General features: G+C 42.8%; 1 protein-coding gene across 4 annotated transcripts in view; it reads left to right on the top strand.

Annotated features, from left to right (window-relative positions):
* dgkzb (diacylglycerol kinase, zeta b) overlaps window positions 1–6,000 on the top strand; it is a 269,194-nt gene that overhangs the window by 233,732 nt on the left and 29,462 nt on the right. The window lies entirely within an intron of this gene.

The following is a 6,000-nucleotide window of genomic DNA, read 5'->3' as shown; positions in this document are numbered from 1 at the left end:
GGTCAGCTCTGTAGATGAGCTGGTCCTGGGTCAGGACTGTAGACCAGCTCTGGTCCCGGGTCAGCTCTGTAGATGAGCTGGTCCTGGGTCAGGACTGTAGACGAGCTGGATCTCGGGTCAGCTCTGTAGATGGCTGGTCCTGTTGCCGTTCGCTTCATGATGAACCGAAACACACAGCAGCTAAATCTGATCTCAGTGCAGCTTCATGGGTGTTTATTTTAAACAGCAGCTTAGTCTCTCTCTCTCTCTCTCTCTCTCTCTCTCTGTGTGTTGTTTCTCTTCATCCTCGGCTGACTGAACGTTTCCTCTCAGGTTGTATAAAACTAAACTGTTTTCTGTGATTTCTTTAGTTATTTCTTCCTGGATTGTTTCAATTCTATTGTTTTATTCTACTGGACCATCTCAGATACATATAGATTATAGATATATAGATATATATAGATTATAGATTATAGAGATATATAGTCTCTCTCTCTCTGTGTTGACCTGGCTGCTGAATCACTGACTGACTGATCTTATTTAACAGCCACAGGTTGATTTATGATCTTCTGTGTGTTGTTGGTGTTTTTTCTGTTTAGAAGCTGTTTATATATTTAGAGCTGGCTGATAATCTACTGAAGCTGCCGATACCTGATTCTTTAAAAAACATTCTTTTCTTTAACAACATGTTTTTCTTCTGCACAAACTCTTTTTTTACATTAACTAAAAAAAGCAAACGTTGTTGTCTAAAGCCCATCAATAGTACAAGAAATTTACTTTAATAAAATGGTCAAAAAATTAGCAAAATATTGTTTCAAATCAGAAATTTTCCTTCAGTTTCACGCGCAACACTTAGTTATTATAGTTAGTTTTTGTGTCTCTATGTTCATGTTTTATGCTGAATCTGTGCTGCTGTTTGGTAGTTTTCTTGGTGAATATGTGGACACACGTGTTGGATGTTTTAACACAAAATCAAATCAAATCATTTGATTGAAAAACCTGTAAACAAGATTAGAAATCTGACCAGAGAACCTTTATTTATTCAGCAGCTCCGTTAACATGAAGTGTGCTTTTATTCACATTTTTAATTTGCACATAACAAAAAAAAAACAATGATTGTTTTCTGGGAGTTCTGTAACATTTTTACTGAAACTAGTGATTTACAAATAATGTGTTTTGATCGATACCAGTAAAAGTTCTGTATCGAGGTTTAATAATAATCAAATCGTGTTTTATGTTTAAAATAATCATAAAATGATTTGTTCGTCATTTTTCAAGCAAACACCTCAGTGTGTCAGGATAGTTTCTCATTTATTCAGGCTGAGGTGTGTTTGATAAACGGCATCACTCATTAGTTCTCTCTGTGTGTCCACATGTTTATTACAGCTCTCTGAAAAGTCCATCTGCTGCTGTTTGTCAAACCAACAACAGCATCATAATCAGTGAGCAGCCTGTCTGATAGCGTTGTTCTGTTTCATGCTGAAGGAGAGCGATAAGAAGCAGAGCTGCTCTGCTGGGAACTAAAGTTTACTTTGTTTTTAAAAGCAGAATATATACAGTACAATAAAGACCAGAAAACAGCTTGTACGCTATAAAATGCAAATATAACAAAACTATAAATTACACTTGAGAATAAAAGAGACACATACATACAGTTTCTGTGCTCTTGGACTGTTTTTTAGAGTAAAATATTCAGATAACATACTATATCACCCGGTCTCACAGGAAGGCGTATAAATACCACAACATTACACGGACATTTTGCGTGTCATGACTTGGTATTTTAGCCTTTTTGCGTCTCATTTGTACGCCACGTAAAGTCTACAGTTAGGTTTAGGCAAGAAAACCACTTAGTTAGGTTAAGGGGACTACTACTGTAACTTGTGTTTGAGGACTTGTTGTCGACGGGCTGCTTAGCGTCATCAGGTCACCTGGTGGTGAACTGATCCAAGAGTAACCTGATCCCTGTGACTGGCTGCTGCTCAGACAGTAACAGGTAACAGGTAACGGTGAGGCTGCCTGGTGAAAGTGAGGAGGAAGTGCTATAAATAGAGAGGTTTCCCTGCAGAGAGAGTGAGTGTGTCACTGATCTGCAGCTGAGTTTCTTCCTCATCACGTCACGTCCTGCAGATAAGCTGCTGTCATTAGAGCCAGGGATCAGGCTAAACACACCAACTCTTTTATCTATTGGTTTATTTAACTAACAGGGACGGAGAGCACATTAATAAGCAATTAGTCCTGGACAGATGTTACAGAATATACGATTCATATTACACAGTTATTGAGATCATTTCAAAGCACACAGAGCAAATTAAAAAGAAAAAAGAACAGCATGCAAAACACAGCTGAATTATTACGTGTTTTATAGTTTCACTGTATTATTAGAATAGTGTAAACTCAGCGTCATGTGGGTTTTGTTGACTATTTAAAGTCACTTTCCTGAGAGGACGTCAGCTTTTCTGTTTTATGTCTTAAAGTGAGTCTGACTGTTGGCTGCAGCTGGAGATGAGACTTTGTGCTATTGGTCGTCGTCACAGACTAATTACTGGTGTAATGTTGTTGTTTGGAGGGCAAGAAGCCAGCAGGTAGCCGTGGCCTTAATGAATGTTCCTTCCTGTTGACATGCTGCCTCCCCCCCCCTCACACACACACACCACTTCCTCTGAGTGATTATAATTCATGTTCCTGTATGGTGATTCTTTTCAGAGGTCAACTAGGAATCAAATCAGAAGACCTGTTTGTCTTTCTTTAACATCGACTCCCAAAGCAGAATAATGGTCGTCAATATTTGTGATTGATGTGTTCAAGTTCATCCTGGAAATTAGCAACTTCATGATATTTTCTTTGAACTTTGCAGTATCGTTCACCCAATATATCATAACAATATATTTATGAAAAACCTAGTCTGACTCACTGGAGCGTCGGTATGTGACAAGTTGGGATGAGAACGTGTTGGGAGGACTATGGGTATAACTTACGTCTGCCATTGGCTGCCTATTTCAGCCGGCATTCTTCTCCCCTTCCGGTATCTGTGCTATCTATTTTGCAAGGGCAACGTCGCTGCAGCCAGGGCGTTTTTTCATAAAACAACATAGGGTTATTGAGAGACAGTAGCTTGAAGTTAACATTATTCTCGTCAACAGGACTGCTAGGCTTAAATTATACATTGAGACTGAGACCAACCCACTGGCCGAATAATAAAAGAACAACTAACAAATTGAAAGATAGGGCAAAAGATGGGTTTGAGTTGGATTTAAGGCCTCCAGAGTATGAGACTGTCTGATGTCCATAGGGAGGTTATTCCAGAGGAAGGGACAGACTGGAGGATTTGAGTTTGGATTTAAAGGCCTCCACAGAATCAGACTGTCTGATGTCCATAGGGAGGTTATTCCAGAGGAAGGGACAGACTGGAGGTTTTGAGTTTGGATTTAAAGGCCTCCACAGAATCAGACTGTCTGATGTCCATAGGGAGGTTATTCCAGAGGAAGGGACAGACTGGAGGTTTTGAGTTTGGATTTAAAGGCCTCCACAGAATCAGACTGTCTGATGTCCATAGGGAGGTTATTCCAGAGGAAGGGACAGACTGGAGGTTTTGAGTTTGGATTTAAAGGCCTCCAAAGAATCAGACTGTCTGATGTCCATAGGGAGGTTATTCCAGAGGAGGGACAGACTGGAGGTTTTGAGTTTGGATTTAAAGGCCTCCAAAGAATCAGACTGTCTGATGTCCATAGGGAGGTTATTCCAGAGGAAGGGACAGACTGGAGGTTTTGAGTTTGGATTTAAAGGCCTCCAAAGAATCAGACTGTCAGATGTCCTTAGGGAGGTTATTCCAGAGGAAGGGACAGACTGGAGGTTTTGAGTTTGGATTTAAAGGCCTCCAAAGAATCAGACTGTCTGATGTCCATAGGGAGGTTATTCCAGAGGAAGGGACAGACTGGAGGTTTTGAGTTTGGATTTAAAGGCCTCCACAGAATCAGACTGTCTGATGTCCATAGGGGAGTTATTCCAGAGGAAGGGACAGACTGGAGGTTTTGAGTTTGGATTTAAAGGCCTCCACAGAATCAGACTGTCTGATGTCCATAGGGAGGTTATTCCAGAGGAAGGGGGCTCGATGAGACACTCGATAAGACACTTCTTTTTAACTATGGGAACAGACAGGAGTCCTATATTCTGAGAGCCGAGAGTCCTGATCTGAGTATACGGTTTAAGGAGATCAGACAAGTAGGAAGGAGCATGCCCATTTACAATATTATAGGTCATCAGAAGCATTTTAGAGTCTGATCTGTCGTGGATCAGGAGCGTGTAATGAAGCTAAAAATGGTGTAATATGGTCAAATTTTCTAGTTTTAGTTAAGATTCTTCCTGCAGCATTTTGTACCATTTGAAGGCTTCTGGTACTAGAATGAGGCAGACCTGATAGCAAAACATTACAATAATCCAGTCTGGATGATACAAAGGCGTTGATTATGATCTCTGCATCAGCCATGGATAAATAAGACCTGATTTTAGCGATGTTGCGTAAGTGAAAGAAGGCGATCTTAGTATAGAGCAGAATGATAAATATGTGTAGCTATTGTTTGTGTAGCGCTGACACAGTGCTCTGGAGATACTAGTTGCATGGAAATGAAGCTCTGATTAGCTCTTTTATCAGGTAATTTACTTTGTTGTATTTAGTCAGATACAGATTAAATGTAGACCACAGTATAATATAGGTCCTTCTCTAAGAAGCTGCATAGATTGTAAACGCTTTATAACAGCAGTGAATCACATTCAGAGTGAGGTGGTCCAGTAGTTTTATAGAGAGCTGAAGTCATGACGTGACTTCCGGCCTAGCCTCAATACAATCCCTCATTTTCATCAGCCTTTCTGAAAACATGAAGCGTGTTCCTAAAATAAATCAGCTCCACTGCAGCAGCCGATATTAGAAACTGAAACCGTCGGGATTTTAGGTTTAACACTGATCACTGTGTGAGCTCTGCTAAAAAATAGCTAGAAGTAATGAATAAAGAATTGAAATAGTTAGCTGACTGAGCTTCTAACAGATTGTTGCCATAGCAACAAAGCTCTTACCTCAGGCTTAGCCAGGGTGAGAGGTGGCTAACTTCTTAATATTTATGCAACAGACAGGCTTAATCAGACTAGTCTAACCTGACAATCTAGGGCCAAGACCAGTCTTAAACTAAGTTTATGCAACTATTGTATGTTCTGGAAGTCACAGTTTCACTTCGGCTCTCTATAAGTCTGAAAACTGATTTTAGTTTTGATGGTTGAACTAAACTGTAGCTTCCTGTAGTTTCTTTGATCTAATATCCAGCATCAGTATCAGCCTCTGGTTTGAATCGCTCTGCACTCCAGACTAACTACTTTTTGCACCCAACAGCCAGAGAGGAGCATTTCAGAAGTCTGCCGCCTCCTCCGTCCAACATGGACACTTTTTTCCGCCGTCACTTTAAGAGGAAGGAAGCTGCTCTGCAGGCGGGTGCGGAGGCCACATCCTGCCGCCAGCGGAGGCCCAGCGGTGGCGGTCCCGACTAGCAAGGCCCGCCGGAGGTCCAACGTCGGGCTGCCGTCCTCCACCCTGAGCCAGCGGCGGCGCCCCAGCGTCCAGCTGCAGGGGGCGCTGCTGTGTGCAGGAGGGGGGCGTCTGGCAAAGTCAGCCAGAGACAACAGGTGGGCGGGACACGTTCGCAGGCGCTCCAGTACCACCACCCCAAGCTTCAACCCAAGGTTCGCCGTGTGCAGGAGGAAGCTAGGGAAGCTGCGGACCATCGACACCCACCTACTTGGCCCGTCCATGCTGCTCGCCAGTCTCATCCAGATGGCTGAGGAGGAGGAGGGGGCTGGGGCTACCTGCCGGGGGAACAGCAGGTGGAGGTGAGGGGCGGGCCACAACCGGAGATGTTTTCACGCTCCAGCATCCTCCACTCAGACGGAGACGATGACAACAGCGATTACTCCACCGCCAACTGCAGCCAATACAGAAGCCAGCCAGCTGTCTGAGGCGGAGCAGCTGGCCGAGGA

Source organism: Sebastes umbrosus, chromosome 4 (assembly GCF_015220745.1).
Source record: "Sebastes umbrosus isolate fSebUmb1 chromosome 4, fSebUmb1.pri, whole genome shotgun sequence".
NCBI lineage: Eukaryota > Metazoa > Chordata > Actinopteri > Perciformes > Sebastidae > Sebastes > Sebastes umbrosus.
The sequence above is the reverse complement of the archived record's forward strand: the minus strand, read 5'-3'. Positions and strand labels throughout refer to the sequence as shown.